Below are 21,234 nucleotides of genomic sequence, written 5' to 3'. Positions count from 1 at the left end.
GATAGCTAACAGCATCATAGTAGATAAAACATTGAAATCGTTGGCTCAGTGTGCTGCAGAAGTGAAAAAAGCAAGCAAACAGAATCATTGGAATAATTAGGAAGGGAATGTGAATAAGACAAAAAATGTCATAATGCCTCTGTATCGCTCCATGGTGAGATCACACCTTGAATACTGTATATAGTTCTGGTTGCTGCATCTCAAAAAAGATATAGTTGCGATGGAGAAGGTACAGAGAAGAGTGACCAAAATGATAAAGGGAATGGAACAGCTCCCTTGTGAGGATAGGCTGAAGAGGTTAGGGATGTTCAGTTTGGAGAATAGACAGCTGAGGGGGGATATGATAGAGGTCTTTAAAATCATGAGAGGTCTAGAATGGGTAAATGTGAATTGGTTATTTACTTTTTCGGATAATCGACGGACTAGGGGGCACTCCATGAAGTCAGCAAGTAGTACATTTAATCGGAGAAAATTATTTTTCCCTCAATGCACAGTTAAGCTCTGGAATTTGTTGCCAGAGGATATGGTTGGTGCAGTTAGTGTAGCTGGGTTTAAAAAAGGTTTGTATAAGTTCTTGAATGAGAAGTCCATTACCTGCTATTAATCAAGTTGACTTGGAAAATAGCCACTGCTATTACTAGCATCAGTAGCATGGCATAGACTTAGTTTTTGGGTACTTGCCAGGTACTTGTAGCCTGGATTTGCCACTGTTGGAAACAGGATGCTGGACTTGATGGACCCTTGGTCTGACCCAGTATGGCAATCTCTTATGTTTTTATGTAGTCCTGATCAGGTTCTGGAAATGTTTTCCTTTCCAGTCCACTCACTGGCTGGTTTGGATTTTTCCCTCTGGGTACATTTTTTGAACTTTAATATCTTTAGTGGTAGGAACCTTGCGAGACCCTATAAACTATCTGGGCCCAGGGAACAGGGAAACCTGTGTCTGGGGCTGTGCAGGTTAGGGAAGACCTGCCCCTGAAGTGGTGACAACCTGCAGCAAGGATGTTAGCTGCTGCCGGCTGGGGTGTGGACCCTTAGCCAAGGTGGGCTTGTCGCTACCTGTAGGAGAGGCCCCTGCAGGAACCCACCTTCGGCAGGTGGAACTGGTCATAACAGGAATCCAAGCTGCACCTTCACCTGTACCAGCCCTCGTTCCCCGCAGGTTGAGTCCCTTGCAGGACTTATGCAAGGGTTCCTGGTGAAGGGGATCCCATGACGTGAGGCAGAGCCAGGGTCAGGACAGGCGGCAGACAATCAGAATCCAAGAGACATTCTGATTTCAGGGCAGGCGGCAGACAGGCAGAATCCAAGAGACGTTCTGAGGTTGGGGCAGGCAGTAGACAAGAAGAATCTAGGGGACGTTCCAAGGTCAGGAGGCAGAAGATGAACCAAGCGGGAGACAGGCGCAGGAACCAAGACACGGAGGCAGGAACACAGGAGCAGGAACACACAGCAACCAGCAGCTCACAAGGAGAAGGACCCGTTGCAGATGCAATCCGGATTGCCTGGCCCTATTGGCACTCCCCTGCCGCTAGCACTTTAAGAGGTGTGGAGGCACGCGCGTGTGTGGACCTAGGGGGCCTGCCGACATGCGGGTCGGCCAGTGACTGAACCGGCACCCAGCACAGGGGGGCCCGCAAAGAACGGCGACAAGGATTCCCTATAGCAGGGACGAAGCCAGCGGAGGGCCCTGCCGTGCAGATAAGTGGGGTCAGCCATGCGGCCGCTCAGCCGGTCCGTGTGTAAGCCGGGTAAATGTACTTCTGTTAGAAGACTCCTGTGGCCGAGTAGTGTAGTCTTGTGGCAGCAAGGTAGTCAGATGTTAAATACAGAAATACTAGTATTTACCGCTTAAAAATCATTGAAATAGCCAATTCAAATCAATTATAACTAATTTTTATTTATATTTCCAATTAAAAAAAAAATTATTAGCTTTATATACAATGAATATATATTATTTCCTTATAACATTAAAACCACATGAAATCATTTCAGGTAAAAACAAACTATTAAAATACAGTCACAAATAAGAATTGTCTTATTGTTACTCTCTCTATATATATTTATCACTTCACTCACATAGTTCTTTTAATTAACTCAAGTATGAAATTACTCTTAAATTTGAGAGTTCATCAATATAACAGTCACTTATCTATCTTTCTTCCTTCTTTCCTTTTATCTTTGTTGCTGCTTTTTCATTGCCTGCCAGTTCTTCTTTCTTTTCTTTTATCTTGAAATCTTCCTCCTAAACTTAATCTTAAACTTAAAAAGAAGCAAAACTAACTCCCTTCACTGCTCCAGGATCTTCTGCATACTGCAAGTGTGTCACTTGTTGTTTAATTGCAACTTTATATTCTAACTAATAAAAAAATTTATAATTCATAACCCTAGCACTACTGCTTCAAAACAGCCAATGCATATCATACACACCTTTACATTTACTATCATTCCTCAATCATACATTCACTGTTCTCCACTGTAACTGCACTTATCTGTATTAGTTAGGCCTTGATTTGAGAGGACTGGCTTAACAGGTCCTTCTCCATCAGTGATCAGGCACCAACTACTCTGATTCTGTAACTGTCTTTTTCTTTTCTGTCTGCTTGGTCTCAATACTTGATGACATCATAGTGCCAAATAGTCCGCAGAGCTGATTATTTTTGTCCTTATACTATGCTTATTCTTTCTCTTTTTATTTTTCCCTGCAGTATCTGACTTCAGTTGATTTTTGTGTAATCTTAATGTCTTTTAAATCTCTGTGAAATTTAAATTCCTATACTGTGCTTTGTCTAACTTCTGTACACTTTTGCCAGCCTACTCACTGGTAACTAGGGAAGCCAGTGATGCGTCTCCTAGAATACGCTATCTCTGTCTAACCGGATTATCCAGTGTACATGCAACCTTGTTGATGATGTGATGGGTGATTCCAATCAATTTTCTTATGTTTTAAAATAGTATATTTTAATGAGGAACCTAAAATTCCTTCCTGAGAAGTTTCATTGGATTTAATTATATAGGTATCCTTTTTTTATCCTGAATATTATTTCCTGTTTGTGCTTATTAGCTTCTATTTTTCTCCTTTTTACTTAAACTTGCTAACCTTCCCACCCCCCCAACAGTACTTGCAATACTTGTTTCAGTGATGATGTCACTGAAGTTCCTGCACTATCCTAACATGCTTTCCCTTATCCAGCAGCTCGACATCAGTTTCCAGAACAAACTAAAAAAATAAAAATACCTAAATCAGCCTTAAGACACCCTCAGCAGTGACAGCAGCAGAAAGTCAGCAACTTCTCTCTTTTTTTTGTATATGCAGCTCTCATCTCAAGAGGAAATCTCTGTCAGCAATGTCAGTCTTTTTTTTTTTATTATTATTTAAGCTGGCCATTGATGGTAGCTCAGTCCTCATGGATTATCTCTTCATCTGTTTATTCCTTTCCTGCCATCCTCTGCCTTGTTCTCTCCAGTGCTTGTTGTCACTTCCTGAAATGTTTTCCATCATTAGCTGTGACCCACCTTGGTCCGGAGGCCTTTGCATTCTGAGTGCACTTCCTGCTCATTGCCACAAGCACTAACAGCAGCTGATCACCGGCAACACAACGCTGCTTCTGGGTAGCTGTAGTCCTCGTCTTCTCTCACAGGTTCTTTTTCTTTCTTCAGTTTCGTCTGGCCTTTGCCTCTGACAGTCCCTCATAGCAGGACTGGGTGCTGTCTTCAGCCTCTGTTCTGCTACTGTCACTGCCTCTGGCACAACTCTGGCCACCAGAAAATCTGAACCTTCTGGACTCTACTTGTAGAACTACAGGACAGGTAAGTCTTCTATTATTTCATTTTATTTATTTATTTATTTATTCTGTGTGTCCCTTTACACATGCAACTGTACCCCCCTTTTAAGCCCTCTCCCCGAGGGTTTAGGCTTCTGGGGACAAGTAGAGTGGACCTGGCGCAGGAGGTTTTTGTCCAATATATTAGAGGCAGGCTCCAATGTGTTCTCTTCAGTCCCGAAGTCCTGCCATGAGATGAGATACTCCCACCGGTAATGTCGGTGACGGATGTCCAGGACTTCTCTGACTTCAAAAACTTGATCTTCCTCTGCCAAAATCTTGGAGGGCTCCGGCAACTTGCGGGACAGCCATGAAAGTATGAGGCATTTAAGCAGGGAGACGTGGAAGATGTTGTGGATCTTGAGAGAGGGTGGCAGCAGTAGCTAGTAAGATACTGGCCCAACGCGCCGCACAACAGGGAAGGGGCCGATGTAGCGTGGTGCGGACTTCATGGAGGGGATCCTGAGGTGAATGTGGCATGTGCTCAGCCAGACCCTCTCCCCTTGATTAAATCAGGGAGCCGGTCGTCTGTGATGGTCTTCTGTTTTCTTGGCCCATAGACTAGCTTCTAGGATCAGTTCTTCGGTCTGCCGCCAAAGGTTATACAAGTTGGTAGTTGTTAATTGAGCAGCCGGGGTGGATACAGTGAGTGGTAAAGGAAGGGAGGGTGCACGGGCTGTCTCCTGAATACCACCTGTAAGGGAGAGGTGCCCATGGGGGAGCTGGTTTGGGAATTGTGTGAAAATTCCGCCCACAGGAACAGTTCTGCCCAATTGTCTTGGCGGGCATTGGAGAATGTCCTTGTCTTGAGGATGTGATTAAGCCTCTCTACCTGCTCGTTGGCCTGGGGATGGTAAGCGCTAGTGAATCGCAAGCGGATATTAAATTTTTGGCAAAGAGATTACCAGTACCTTGCTGTGAATTGTACACCCCTGTCCGAGACGATGTGGCAGGGGAGACTGTGTAACCACCGTCTTCCCGGGGTGCACATGTGAGGTGAAAAGGTGTGCCAGTTCTGGGTCAGTGGTAAGGCCCAGGAGTGCTATGAAATGGGCCATCTTTGAAAAACAGTCCATGAAAACCCAGATGAAAGTGCAGCCATAGGAAGTTGGAAGATTCACTATAAAATCGGTCGAGAGATGAGTCCAGGGTTGCTTGGTGGCAGGTAGAGGTTGCAAGAGTCTCCAAGGTTGTCCCACGGGCGGCTTGTGTTGGGCGCAGGTAGGGCAGGACTCTACATAGGTCTTGACATCACATGCCACAGACGGCCACCAGTAGTAGTGTTTGAGTAAGTCTAGGGTACGGCGCTGGCCCGAGTATCCTGCCACATAGGAGTCATGGGCCCATTCCAGGACCCTCTGTCGGTGTCTTGTGGGAACCACCGTCTTCCCAGGGTGCACTGGCAGAGCAGCGGTTAGGAGGATTCTAGCCGGGTCTATGATGTATGCTGGTGGATCCAGAGTTTCATTGGCTTCAAAAGAGCGGGAGAGGGTGCCTGCCTGGGCATTCTTTTCGGCTGGGTGATAGCGAAGCTCATAATCAAAGCAGATGAAAAAAAGTGACCACTGGGCCCTACAGGGATTGAGGCATTGCGCCTGGTGGTGGTACTCAAGGTTTTTGTGATCCGTGAAGATAGTGATCCTATGACGTGCCCCCTCCAACCATTCTCGCCATTCTTCCAGAGCCAATTTAATGGTGAAGAATTCCTTGTACCCTATGCCATAGTTATGCTTGGCAGACATGAATTTGCATGAGAAGAAGGAACAAGGCTGTAGAGTCCCAGAATCTGCCACTTGGCTCAAAACTGCTCCCATTCCTAGGAAGGAGGTGTCCACCTCTAATTTGAAGGGCCGTTCCAGGTCTTAGTGCCGAAGGCAAGGTTCTTGTAGAAAGGCCTGTTTGAGTTTGGTTAAAGCTGTGACTGCTTCAGGCAGCCAAGATCTAGCATTGGACCCTTTCTGGGAAAGTGTGGTCAGCGGGACTACTAGCTGGAAAAAGTGAGGAATGACATGGCGGAAAAGTTTGCAAGTCCCAAGAACCTCTGGAGCCCCCAGAGAGTACAGATTCAGGCCCATTCCTGGATACAGCGGACCTTTTCGGGGTCCATGCGGAAGCCTTGGCTGGACGTGATGTAACCTAGGAAGGGTAAGCTTCCTTGCTCGAATGAGCATTTTTCAAGCTTGGCATAGAGCTGATGGGCTCAGAAGCATTGCAGCACTGCCCGCACGTGCTGACAGTGGTTCTGGATGTCCTGGGAGAACAAGAGGAAGTTGTCGAGATAGATGACCATTGAGAAAAATAGAAGGTCTCAAAAGATCTCGTTCATCATGTGCTGGAACACTGCGGGAGCATTACATAGGCCAAATGGCATCACAAGATACTCATAATGGCCATCTCGAGTGTTGAAGGCCATCTTCCATTCATCTCCTGGCTGAATACGGATGAGGTTGTATGCTCCATGCAGGTCCAGCTTTGAAAAACTCTTGGCAGCCTTGAGGTGATCTAGAAGTTCTGCGATGAGCGGCAAGGGGTATCTATACTTCTTCGTAATAGTGGTGAGACTGCAGTAGAAAATACAAGGTCTCAAGGTGCTGTCCTTTTTGGTGACGAAGAAGAACCCAGCTCTTGTGGTGGAAGGTCGAATGAAGCCCTTATCGAGGTTTTCCTGGATGTAGCGGGACATGGCTGTGGACTCCGAAGGGGAGACAGGGTACACTCTACCTCGGGGGGAAGGGTGCCCGGCAACAGGTTGATGGCACAGTCAAAGCACCGATGTTTAGTTAAAATCTCAGCTCTGCTTTTCAAGAAGACATCCGTGAAATATCCATACTGTGGAGGAAGGCCCACAGGAGTAGCGGACAGAGGGATAGCTTTCGGAGGCTGCACTTGCTGTAAGCAGGTCTCAAAACAGCGTGGACCCCAGCTGGCAAGCTGGAGGGTTCCCCAGTCAAGTAGGGGAGAATACTGTTGGAGCCAAGGTAGCCCCAAGACTATGGGGTGTACTGCCTTTTCGAGGACATAGAAGGAGATTTGCTCTTCATGCAGGAGTCCTGTGTGGAGGCACAGGGCCTTGGTCGTGAACCCAAGAATGCCCTGGCAGGGATTATCCGTAGATGGACGAAATGTATAAGGGATCGTCACGGGCGCTGATGGGGAACTGCAGTTCCTGTACCAGGGCTCGAATAACGAAGTTCCCCCCGATCTGAGTCCACCAGAGCAAGTGAGGGGAACTCCTGTCATCCTTCAGGATGGTTACTGGGAGTGTTAATTGGGGAGAAGCATAGATATGCCTTAGAAGCGTGTCCCCTCCAGTGACTAGGCTGGGTCATTTCTCGGCTTCTGGGGTCAGGTATTCACTAAGTGCTCTCTACCGGCGCAGAAGAAACAGAGATCCAGGCAGTGCCAGTGGAGCTTTTCCTCAGGCAAAATGTGGGTTCAGCCCAGCTGCATCGGTTTGTCGGTCTGTTCCGGAGAAGTTGCCTCCGAGGCAGTGGGGAGGAGAGGGTGGGAGAAGGCAGGCGCCAAGGGCACGAGTCTACGTGGTGGCCGCAGGTCCTGGGCACGTTGTTGGAGGCGTCGGTTGATTCGCCTCGTGAGGTCATTCAGGGTGTCCAGGGACTCCAGTAACTCTCTCACCGCCAGCTCTTCCTTGATGCGTGATGACAGGCCCTCAAGGAAGATTGCCCGCAGACTGTCTTCCTGCCAATTCAGCTCTGAGGCCAGGGTGCGGAACTCAATGGCGTAGTGGAACAGTGGCCGGGCACCCTGGCAGAGGTGGAGTAAATCGGAGCTTAAGGTGGCCAAATGCTGAGGATCCTCAAACGCTTGCCTAAAGGCCCGCAGGAACTGTTGTATTTCCTGAAGCATAGGGTCCGCTCGTTCCCACAGGGGTGATGCCCAGTCCAGGGCCTTGTGTCCAAGAGTGATATGATAAATGTAGTCTTGACTGCAGCGGTGGGAAACTGAGCTGGCTGCAGGGAAAAGTGCATGTGGCACTGATTTAGGAATACCCAGCAAAGTTTCGGGTCCCCTGTGGAACTGATTGTAGCAGGAACCCAAGCTGGACCTTCACCTATACCAGCCCTCGTTCCCCGCAGGTTGAGCCTTTGGGTTCTTGGTGAAGGGGATCCCATGACGTGAGGCGAAGGAGATGTCAGACAGGCCAGGGTCAGGACAGGCGGCAGACAAGCAGAATCCAAGAGACATTCTGAGGTAGGGGCAGGGGGCAGACAAGCAGAATCCAAGAGTCGTTCCGAGGTTGGAGCAGGCAGCAGACAGACAGAATCCAAGAGACGTTCCGAGGTTGGAGCAGGCGGCAGACACGCAGAATTCAGGGGACGTTCCGAGGTCAGGAGGCAGAAGACGAACCAAGCGGGAGACAGGTGCAGGAACTGGGACACGGAGGCAGGAACACAGGAGCAGGAACACACAGCAACCAACAGCTCACGAGGAGAAGGACCCATTACAGAGGCAATCCGGATTGCCCAGGTTCAGGCTAAGTAAGGCCCTGGCCCTGACGTCATCTCCCTGGGCCGTGGCACTCCCTTGCCGCTAGCCTTTTAAGAGGTGGGGAGATGCGTGTGCGCACAACTAGGGGCCTGCCAACGCGTGGGTCAGCCAGCATCCGCACCGGCCCCCCGAGCGAGGGGACCCGCGGAGAATAGCGATGGGGATTTCCCATAGCAGGAACGAAACTGGAGGAGGCCCATGCTATGCTGGTAGCGGAGTCGGCCGTGTAGCCGTGCGACTGGCCCGTGCAACAAAGGATACACTCTGGTGCTATTCTCAGTTTTTGGAAGATTTGGTTACTAGATCCAGGAGGAAGTTCTGGCTGCCCTTCCTTCCTGCCTGAAGTATAGAAAGTCCTGCTTCAGGGGATCCCTCCCTTCAGGGATCAAAACTAGAATATAAAACAACAATATCAGAACAAAGAAATATGGGAAATCAACTATGAATAAAGGCAAAGCCTAAAATTATTGAAGACACCCATCCACTGCTTTCAAACCCCTGGAGAGAGAGAGAGAATTTATGTGCAGAGATTTTAACTTGTTATTTTTGGTCAGTTGGGAGGGGTGATCTTCCCAGCTAAAGGACACCCTGCCCACCTGGGGACTCTAGTTCTTCCAAGCCTTAGAGGGGCATTAGACATTCCTGCACTGATCGAGGAGGAGATTGTAAAAGAACATATTCTACGGTGCTGTGGATTAACTTGAGTGCCTTTCTCAGACTCTTTCAACAGTAATGACTTTAACTTGAACACTAACACAGTGGGTCCAGTTGTTTTATTGGGCACATCCAGCATACACTGAGACTTACAAGTAGCCCTCTCCCAGAGACAAGAACAGGAACAAGAGAAGTCATCCCAGCACTCAGGGCCTTGGGAGTAATCTCCACCCCCACATCCCCCCTCCACTCAACACAGGATCCAGGCCCTGAAAGGAAGAGTCAGTGTTCAAGCAAGCCTGGGAAAGTCTTATTTATTTATTTATTTATTTATTTAGTTAGTTAGTTAGTTAGTTAGTTAGTTAGTTAGTTAGTTACACAAATACTTTTATGGCCCTATCGGGTAGCAATTCACACCTGGGGATGGGGTTACATATACATATATATTTATTTATCTATTTACTTATTTATATTTGTGTTGTTTATTTATTTATATATATGCTGTTGAGAGAAGGTGAGGGAAGGCTGAGAAAGTTGCTGTTGAAAAGCCATCATTACAACACCACAGACAAGGATAAAAACTCTGCCAATATCCGACTTGAAATACATTCATCAATGCACTCTTGTTGAGTTCTCGATTCGTCTACAAGCTTCCTCCCTGAGGAAGCCAATATCTGAAAAATGAAAGACCTTTTGATGGGGAATGAGGAACTCCTCTTTGGTATACTGCTTTTCAAGCAAGATAGAAGCATTTGGCACTTTTTCCTAATATAACCAAGCATTTGGACTTGATGCATATTTTATTTTGAGACATTTACTGTTGTCCTATAAGAGGCATCAGAGAATTGGACTTTGATGACACCTAAGTCTGCTTTGACCTGTTTATATGGAACTCTTTTCAGCTGTTGCCATTGTAGACTATGATACTATGTAAATTATTTGTTATACTCAGATTTATATATATTTTTGTTGTATTTGTTTATAAGAGTTATTTAAATAAAACGTGTATTAACTGTTGGAAATATGGACCCTTGAGCGGCTCGAGAGCTGGTGGATCCATTGAGGGGAGGCCCTCTAGTGGTACTACTCGTAGCCGGGAGGCGGAGCGGGACCAGGAGACCTGACAGGAGCTTCACCTATACCAGCCCACGTTCCCTGCAGGTTGATCCCTTGGGTGCCGAGGCCGGCAGGACTTAGGCAGAGGGAATTCCAGTAGGCGGTCTGAGTCAAGGCTGGCGGAGGTCCAGAGGAATGGTCCAGAAGTCGAGGCAGGCAGCAGTGGTACAACATGATGAACCAGGCCAGACGTCGGGGCAGGCAGAAGACAAGTGGAAGCCGGAGAACACGCCAAAGGTCAGGACGGGCAGAAGACAGGAGAATCCAAATACCAGGCCGAAGTCAGAACAAGGAGACAACCGAAGGCAGAAGCAGGTGAAGGAGCAGAACCACAGGAGCAGGAACTCAGGAACGGAACTGGAACAAGCAGGAACACAGGAACGGAGGCAGGAACAAGCAACTAGCTACTCAGGATGAGCCGACCTGTTGCCAAGGCAAGGAAAGGGTGTCTGGAATGGCCTTAAATAGGCCCCGGTGGATGACGTCGGATTTGGGGCCCGTCCGAGGTTTCCTCCCCTTTAAGAATCGGGTTTGGGCGGGCGCGCACAGGCACCTAAGGGGGCAGAGTCCATGAAGAGATCGACGGCGTCTCCCTTGTGGGGAGGACACCGCAGAAAGGCCCTGGGGCGGCCTGAAATGGAGCGGGGAAGGCAGCAGCTGATGCCGGTAAGGGAAAGGGGACCTGGCTGCGGCAGTTCATGACCGGGATTCCCAACATTAACAGAATATTTTCAAGTTAGTTACATTAGTGTTTCATGATTTTTTTTATTATAATGTGTACAGTATATAGGAACACTTGACTGTGGATATTTTGCCTGTTGTATTTCTACCAAATATATATTTATATTTATCTGCACAAACATACACACACACAACTGTAGTGATAACATTGCATCATTCTTTTCTTTACTAGTCTGTTTCACAGAAGTGCTCTTATTAAATACAGAGAAATCATCAAGCTGCCTAATTATTTCTACTTGGTTTGTTTTGTTTAATTAAATTCCATGACCAAAGTTTGTTGTAACTTTGATTATGCTTACCAAATTCAGGTTCAGTTTTTATTTAGTAAATATTACCTCCAGCATTTCTCCCATAACCCCCATTTAGCTTCCAAAGAAAATATTTCTTAAAAATACACTATTGGGAACTGTAACATGAGCATGGGGGTGGGGGTGGGGATGTGGGGAGCCAGACTGGAAGGGAGGGAGGGAGAGAGGGGTGAGTCTCCATTCCTATATATTATAAACTTGCTTGCTTCTTTTCCCGGAAAATAAACCTCACACTAGCCAGATTGGTAGAGGTTTGTCATTGTTTGATCGTTACACGCTGTCAGCTCCAGACACCACAATATTACAGGAATGCTGCAGCTAAAGAAATAAAATAAAATAAAATAATTCTTTAAATCTCAAATGAGGTAATAAACCATAGCCAGAAGCGAATTTTCCTGAAACTCGAACCTTTATTGTAATATATTATTGCCATAATGGGACCACTTAGCACTATTTCAGTAGGGGATTCTTGTTAGCACTGATCGTATAGTATAGTCATAAAATACGACAACGTCAGATCTGAAGCTTTTGTTCTTGGCTGTGAAAGACCAATCCTCCAAGCTACCAGCGTACTCTCAAGGCTAACTGATGATAGATAGCTGTATTATTAATCCATGCAATGTTTAACAGCTCACCATGGATTCCCCTCCTGATAAATGTCTTCCACCCAAGAAGTTCTGAAATGTTGTGTCTCTTCTGTCAAGACAAATGAGCCATGACTCACAGACTGGAAAGGCCAAAGGTGAACCAGAAGGGCTCTGATACATATTAGTCTTCTATATAGCAGGGATATCACAATAAGGGAGCTCTGAAGGGGCAGCTGTAGGATTTAGAAAGTTGGCTGAGATGTGAGTCCAGTGAACTTAAATCCAATATTATTTGGGTTTGTAGTTGGACAAAATACCCATCCTACTTCATCCTCTTTCTGTTTATGCCTTGGACTATTGGCCTTCTCTGAAATGTTTTCCCATTGATTTCAATCATTTGATTTCAAATTAGTTTTTATTGCCCATTCCTGATGGCAGTTCTGCTTTCTCCATGTTAGGATTGTAAGCAAGTTAAGGCTTCCAGCAATGCTTTTCAAGTTTGCATGCTTCCTGTTCTCAGGTAGTACTCTGGTGACCCCAGGTTACTCTAGGGAATGACCTTTGTCATTCCCTAGAGTAATGACATGATCACTGCTCAGGCAGTAAAGATTATGGGGAAAAATTTCAGAAGGATCTAACTAGCTAACTAGCTGTCTTAATCCATTGGGGTGAAACTTTCACTTCGCAAAGTGGTTAAAAATAGCCAAACCTGGGAGGCATTCCCCCTGCGGAGAGATCGCGCTGGTGAGCGTCTGGGGCAGGAAGGACTGATTTGCGGAGGCGAGAACACCTGGTCCCTACCTTCTACGGTGAACCGGAAGAGGAAGCTGCTCTATATAAGTGCAGGAGCAGCAGTCTAACATCGGAGGCATTCCCCCTGCAGAGAGATCGCGCTGGTGAGCATCTGGGGCAGGAAGGACTGATTTGCGGTGGCGAGAACACCTGGTCCCTACCTTCTACGGTGAACCGGAAGAGGAAGCTGCTCTATATAAGTGCAGGAGCAGCGGCGCGCAGCCGCCGGTGCGCAGCTGAAGCCGCGCGCCAAAGGGGCGCGCCCCTGGCAGTGAATTTTGCCAGCCAGACCTAAGCACAGCAGATGGGGAAAAAAAGAAAGATGATGATCGCCGCATCAACACCAGTAGCCAAAGAAGTAAAGGGCCCGATGGACTCCCACATTAGGAGGGTGAGTCAAGCCTCATGTGAGGTTTTATTTGATACATCTACAATTTTGGGGGCCTCCGCTAGTCCTGCTCAGGACCAATCTTCCATATCCAATGGAAGTATCAGGGACGGTGTATGTAAAACTGTCCCTAGTACGACCGAATCAACAACTAAAATACCAGATTTGAGTTCAGGAGGAAGTGAAGTGAAGATAGTAGCTCCTGGGAGGAGTGAATCAGATCCTGCCCTGGGAAAAGAGCAGGATCTATTAGAGATACCTGAACCAGAAAATATCACTCTGGTAGATGTTTGGAGAGTGGTTAAAAACATGGAGAGGAAACTGTCCCACTCCATTTCTCAATCTTCTGTAACAGTTGTGGAATTTAAAAAGGAGTTGGAAGACCAAAGGAAAAGAATAGATTTATTGGAAACAGCGAACACTATTTCTAATTCACAAATTTCTTCCTTGCAAGCTACTGGGACTGCCTTTATTAAGGATTCTTTGATTCTTTATAGGCAATTGGAAAATCTAGAGAATAATATGAGAAATAAAAATCTACGTTTCCTGAACTTTCCAAGTACAAGGCTTTTGTCTGCACAGGAACTGTTCAGGAAATATGTGAAAGAGATTCTTGGGATATCTAAAGAATTATTGATTTCTAAAATGTATTATTTATCAAGACAGAAAAGAACTGAATTAGCCCCTGAAGGAGGCATTGATGTTATGGTAAATCAAAGTCCTAGTTTAACAGCTTTTTTGGAGGCGTCAGTAGACGATATACAAACACGAGCAACATTAATTGTTGCTTTTAGTTTAGAACAGGAAAAAAATCTTGTTATGCAAAAATACTTTAGAAATAAAGAATTTAAATTTTGTGGACAACTAATACAGGTGTTTCCTGACGCCTCAAAAATTACCCAAGTAAGAAGAAAACAATTTCTTGCGTTGAGAAGAGAGAGTGTTAGCCATTGGGGCTACATTCTTTCTGAAATTCCCTTGCAGATGCTTGATCATGTATAATAAAAATAAGTTTGTTTTCCTTGAGCCAGCTCACTTAGAAACTTTTCTTGGTGATAAAGAAGGATGAGAAGTTTTTAACAACCCTAATGGAAATATTGGTCAAAGATATTTAAATCCGCAGTAACCAGGTTTATTGGTAACTTTTCTTTATAATATTTCATTGTAGTAAGTCCTCCCAATAATGTGGACTGTATTTGAGTTTACAAATAATTTGTTTCCTTTATAAATAATTTCCTGGGATGGTTTTATGTGTTATGTAAACCAAATATTCCTATTTCTTTTTTCATTGTAAAATGTTTAAGAAATCTAATAAAAATTAAATTAAAAAAAAAATAGCCAAACCTAGTCACTAGGTGGCTAGATTTAGCTGCTGAAATCTGGGCAGATGGATAGGTTGTGCATGAAAATTAACTAATTTAACTTAGATGGCCAAAATCTGACTGGCTAAATTGAGCACCTAATGCTGCTTTGAAAATTGGCCCATATATGTTAATGAGAGCACCTTAACCATGCTGCAATGAGTGATTACCCATTTATTCAGAAACCAAGCATAACTAATAGAGATGAGCAGTTGTTTAAAAACAATAGTAATCCAAACCAACAATGACCATTTTTGTTTCATTTTTTAAATCAAAAATGAATCAAAAATGGCCCCAAAACCTCCCAAAATAATGTTTTTATTTGTTTCAGAAAATAATGTACTCTGTTTTCCAAAATGAATAAAAATAAATGAAAACAAACAAATCCCTCCAAAATGAAATTCATGTGAAAAACAGCACAAAAATGAAAGAAACAAACTGAACCAAAAGTTTTATTTGTAAACATCCCTAATAACTACTGTTGCTTTGGTAATATTTTAGACCACAATGTTAACTCACCTTGAAGGTCCTTTATCACTATCACATGTGTAAGTTTTATAGGCATTGTAACCCACAGTAATGCATACAACCTGGAGCTAGGAACCCCATTGCTGCTAAAAAGACTTTTTGAGCTTAGTGTTATTCGAAAATTGAGCCTTGGGTCCAGTCATAGTTAGCTGGACCTCCAGGCAGCAAGTACCATTTATAAAGATCCAGGCACCAGGGCCAGAGTGAGTGGACTTCACTCCAGCACTCACCATTCTTTTAGCTGACAGGCAATAAAGGGACAGGTGAGGGCCATTGAGGGAGGTCCTTGGCACCAGTATATGTTTATAGGGAGGAGGGGCCTGGCAAAGCTCAGTCAGGTAGGCCCGTGCCTCTGGATTCAGTTTTAAATGCGTGAAAGCTGAGGTCAGAAAAGCCTGGGGGGCTCCAACTAGGTCCAGCCCAGCCCGAAAACCAGGTTGAATTTTACAGGACAGGAGGGTGGTTAAAGTAGTGTGGGAGGCCTGGTTTGGATTTTTTTTTTGGTTTGGGTTTCTTTTTTTTTTTTTCTTCTGGGTTTACCATTATTTTTCTGTTCAGGATATGAAACCACTTGAAAACATGATTCAAAAAATGAAAAAAAAAGAACCAAAATTAAAATATTTTTGTTTGCACAACTCTAATATATAGATAGATATACATATATATACACACAGTATATATATCTTCTCTAAATTTTAGTCAAGGTTAAGTCACTCCAGTAACTTTCTTTTCACCTCTTGCAGTGTTTATCTTTTACTTCTGTACCCCTCCCTCTAGCTGTGATTTGAGAACCTTCCCCTTTCCCCCAACCATCTCTCCCCACCACCACTCTTCAGGAATCCTTAATTGTAGAATAGACCATCAGCCAGCAATAATTTACAATCCAAACCAACCTGACGGCCCTGACATTCATTGAAACCTCAAACCCTGTTCACTGGTTTCATTTTTCCTCCCTTCGCTGTGCTTTTAGAGACAGACAAATGCTTAGATTTAGGTTTAATAATGAAAAGAGATTTCATTTTGGCTCTGCTTTGCTTGTGTTGGCTACAATGGGGGTTTTTATAGCAAAGAGGTGGTGGGATTTAATTACGCTAAATGGTAAGAACATTAATTGCCCACCCCCACCCCCCATGGGTTTAGGACCAGCTGGTTAACACCATTTCTGACAAAACAGATAAATTTAACACCTTAAAGGATAAATGATAGCAAATTTTGTATTCTGTGTGATAGGAGACCTTGATAAGTCACAGCTATAGCCACTGGCTGCCTCCATTTTTGTTAGGATAGGAAGCTCCAGTCCTAATTCTACCCCAATTCTATGCATAGATTTGTGGTTCTGCTGTTATTAGGGAAATTATAACCATAAATTCATGTATGCCAAATGGGATAAAAAGACCAGGACTGAATCTAATTGTCCTGACAAAACAGAGCCAGTTGATCACCCTGTCCTCACTGAATTTAGCACAGAGCTTTAAATACTAAATGGATTTTAGCAGTGTGGATGGTCTGGGAGGAGTGGAGGAGTAGTGTAGTGGTTAGAGTAGCAAGTTGAAAACTAGGGACAGTAGAGGTCAACTCCTACTTCTCCCACTGGAATTCCTTGCCGCATAGTTTATAAAATCTCGAGTATCGACACCTTGAATGTTTTAGTATACACACATTTTTTTAAATGCAGGGCTCCACATAGTTTATACATCTATTTTATAAAAGTATGTAGACATATTTTACATGCAAAGAATTGTAATATGTGTACGTAATAACCCTCAGCTTATGCATTAGGCAGGTGTTTTATAAAGCTGGCTTATATACACGCATATCTCACTTATGAAAATACTTGTGTATGTACTTCTAGTGCCAGTGTGCCAAGACTTCCACTAGTTGACCCAGACCTTAATCATTTCACCCACACCCTCCACCACTTGCTTCAGAACCCCTATTCAAAAACTGAAGACAAAAAAGGTCAGATTTAATATCTGCAACTTGATTAGAAAGTGTAAAAGCACGTGTGCTGGTTTGCTGATGCACGCACATTCTTTATTCAGAAAATACGTAAATGTGCATGGACTTACAAACCCCAATCCAGAATGCCCTACAAATGACCTCTTTTTATGCACATACTTTTCTGCATGGCGGTAATAGCATGAGCACTCCTGCCTTTCTGAAAATGTGATTACCATGCACAGAGGATACTTATGTACGTATAAGCAGATTTTACAATCGCAATTCCCGTGCAAGTCTTTGAAAATTATCCCCCTTATCTGCCATCATATTCTATGTTTCTGATAAGGGCAAGAGAAGGAGAAAACTGGATGCTGAGCAGGGTCTGTGGTCATAGAGTAGGCAGGGGGCAAATGGGCAGACCAGGTGGTTCAAGTGGTTCCCTCCCCCCTCCCCCCCCCCCCCCTTGGCTGACAACTACTATTACCAAAAGTCAAAGCAGTGAACTGGACCTGAATCACCTAGGAACAGGGATCAGATTTGGGTTCTGAACCTCCTTGACCCCTATCCAGTTGGCAGTGGCTCAAATGAAATTCAAACCATCTCTTTGGCAGTCACTAATACAGTATTCTTTGCCATACTGCCTGTTTCTCCAAGATGTCTTTCTTTCCTGACCTATTTTTTATTTTGAAAAGGAAATTTTGATTCGCTGCCCAATATTTTGAGATGGGCTATAATTAACCATGATGCATGAGAAACATTAACTCAGGTAGAAGCAGTTTAGGGCAAAAAGATTGATGGCGCTGTTTAGAAACATTTGTCATAAGACGGCAGACCGCAGCATGGCAAAATAGCACATAATAACAGATCTCATTAAAGGCTGTTTATTTAAATTGAAAATTATAGTGCTGGAGAGGTTTTCACGGCTGTGAAAGCTTCATTTTTGTCCATATTAAATTAGACTACAATACGGGACACCCAAAGAAATTCACCTAAGGACACCTCTAAATGAAAATATATTTTGAAATACACTGAAAGACTAGTCCTCTCCAAAAGTGTTTTATTTATTGTTTTAAAAGTACATTGTCATTTACTATCTTATTACCTAATTTAAACTTCCATAATTATAATCCATGTGTTCAGCTATATGCAGCATGCAAATCCATGTTTTTAGAAAAATACTTATTCTCATACTGGTCATAGTGGAGTACTGAAGATATATATCTACCACTGATGCAGAAGAACACAGCTACTTTGATAACATAAGGTGGGTTTGAAGAGGGCTCCATGGTATTAACAGAATTGAAAGTAAATATTTTTATATTACAATAACAATAACGATTTCTAGTTGGAAAATGCAATATCCCAAGTTAGTATAAAGCACATAACTCTCAACTCCTCTGCTTGTAGACTGTGTTGTGTATGATCTAGTAGAGGCTGGCATGATTAAACATATGGACTATAATAGGGGTGTTCAACTTGTGGCTCTTTGATGTACAAAATGTGGCTCCTACTTTCTAGTCCCCTTGACAACTGAGCACCACTACAAAGAATAAGAGAGGAGGGGCTGGAGGAGAGACCACATGCAGCAGAACAGAGCAGAGAGAAGACACTCTGCTTTTAGCTCTAGCTCATTTCCTCCTGTCATTGCAGTGCTGCTGATTGCAGTGGAAACAGGAGATATGGTCTAGAACAGGGAACATAGTCTTTTCTCTGCTCATCCCCATTCTGTCTTTCCTCTCCTGTCTGCAGCCAGCAGCACTGGATGACAAAGTGGTAAGGGGGTGAGGTTGGAGCTGATAGAACAGCAAAGAGGAATTAGCCCTGCTCCAGCCCATCTTGTTTTATTCACCCTCCCCTACCTTACCTATTGTCTGAGTTACAGGGCTCTTATCTGTTCTGTCGGAAGGAAGAGGCTGAATGAATACTGTCTAAATATCAGCATATCACTATATTCCAGGATGGGATTCAGCTGAGGGGAGGATGGAGTCACCTAGAGTTTCAGTGAGGCCAGAATGATTTGCTCTGAGAGAAAGAGGGTGAATGTTTTGAGGGAGAAATCAAGAAGAAATGAATGTTAACGAAGATAAGGAATAGAGATGTACATTTGTTTGAAACAAATGGGTAAAATGCAACAAACTAGACTATTTTGGTTTAATTTGTTGACCCCCCTGAAATGAATGGAGGGTTTCCCATTCAAGTAAATTGCACATTCAAGTCTATGGCTGTACTGAGCAAGCAGCCGATATAGGTAGTGACTAATTGGTAACTATATCAACCAACAGTTGTTTGTATGACATAGCAGCCTCGTTGGAACCAAGGCAGGAGAAATTGGCAAGGAGACTATATGGAAGACAAATCACAGTGAAACATCTTTTTAACTAGCCTATAGCTACCATCTGGATCAAGTGATGTTGATGTACTCCCACTAGAAAATCTGAGCATGTACAAAGAAACTATTTGCTCTGTTGAATTTTGCAGAGAAGGATCTCTTTTCAGAAGCTCTCTGAGAGTTACAGAAAAGCTTAAAAAAAGAAGACAATGGCATTGGCAAAGGACCTTTGCTGATCTTCTTTGCTATAGTCAGTGGTCTCGCTCAATGTGACAGAAAGATAAAGGCAATGACAGTGCTTTCTGTATTCACTGTAGGACAGGGTAGGAGTAGAGTGGAGTAGAAATTGAAGCTGTGCCAGTGATTTTTGTGTCTCTGTCTGTCACAGCACAATGCAGTGTAGTAAGATTATCTGCAGACTGAAGTGAAGATAAGACAGCCTTAAGAACATAATAATTGACATATCGGGTCAGACCAAGGATCCATCAAGCTCAATTCACTTTCCTACAGTGGCCAATCTAGGTCAGAAGTACCTGGCAGGATCCCAAATAATAAAGAGATTCCATGTTGCTAAGGCCCAGGAACATGTATTGTCTTTCCCCAAATCTCCCTGGTTAATAATGGTTTATGTAATTAAGTTGTCCAAACCTTTTTTAAATCCAGCTATGCTATTTGGCTTTACCATATCATCCAGCAATAAGTTCCAGAGTTTAACTGTACATTGAGTGAAAACATAGTTTCTCTAATTTGTTTTAAATTTGCTACTTACTAACTTCATGGATTGTCCCAAGTCTTTGTATTTTTTGAAAGCACAAAAAACTGATTCCATATTTATCCTTAGTATTCCACTCATGATTTTGTAAATCTCTATCATATCCCTCCTCAGCAATCTCTTAACCAAGCTGAAGAGCCCTAACCTCTTTAGCCTTTCCTCATAAAATAATCATTCCATCCCCTTTATCATTTTGATTGTCCTTCTCTGTACTTTTTCCAGTTCACCTATATCTGTTTTTTGAGATGTGGCAACCAGAATTGTATGCAGTACTCCAGGTGCAGTCTCACCATAGAGCAATACAAAGATACCATGACATTTTCTTTCCTAACAATTCCTAATATTCTGATAAGGATTCAAAGTATTATCTATGATGAGCCTGGATCATTTTCCTGCTTCTAACAGTTTATTTGTGTGCACAAAGGGAGTCAGTCAGAACTATACACACATACAGTGTGTGTGTGTGTGTGTGTGTGTGTGTGTGTGTGTGTGTGTGTGTGTGTGTGTGATAGAGAAATTTCTGCTCACACTATAAGGGATAGCCCTAGAAAGAAAGGGACTGAGTTTATGCCACCAAAAAACTGCTGCTAACTCTGGCATGTTGGCTTTGTGCTTGCTAAGCACTGATATGAACTCAGTCTGTGAAGTAGATTAAGTGTATGTGACAGATTATTATGTAAACCGATATGATGGTTCTAACAAATACCAGTCTAGAAATTTAAATAAATAAATAAATAAATAAATAAATAAACAAACAAACAAACTTATTCATTATTAGAGTGGTACCATGAGTGCTGCTATAGTATCAATACATTCTACTGTGTGTGATGATTTAGGTATGTTGGTAGTGGTCTCTGCATGAAAAGGCAGCCTTTAAATATAGGACAGTAACTGTTTGAAACTGGGGTTATGAGGGCTACTCCAGCAGGATTACAGTTCCCAGGTTTCCCAGCACCTAGCTTGAGAAAGGCAGTGCAAAAAAGAGTGTGAGTCAGAGGGAGGCTCCCTCAGCTTAGCAATAGGCTGCTAGTTCCCATAAAAGAAACCAGAGGGGAACAGCATCAGAACGAGGAGAGGAGATGGAGAGAGAGAACAGCACCTGGTATAACAATTGAGTACAGTGCTGATGAGGAGGAGACAGAACCAGATGGGCATTCCAGTTTCTGAGCTAAGTCTCTTGCCTAGAAAACAGCAGGGAAACTGTGGCTAATTTCTGGGGGATTTGGGGAACTGTTATGCTTGGCAGTTTGTGAACCGCCACACTCACCTCCCTAGCCGGGACATCCTGATGGGCTCCCATAATGACCTGACAGTGCCAGCTCTCCCTGCAGTGAGACGCTGCACTCCTATGTGGTGACGCACCACCAGCTCTGAATGTGTCAGG

Source organism: Rhinatrema bivittatum, chromosome 4 (genome assembly GCF_901001135.1).
Source record: "Rhinatrema bivittatum chromosome 4, aRhiBiv1.1, whole genome shotgun sequence".
NCBI lineage: Eukaryota > Metazoa > Chordata > Amphibia > Gymnophiona > Rhinatrematidae > Rhinatrema > Rhinatrema bivittatum.
This window is presented reverse-complemented; position numbering follows the sequence as displayed.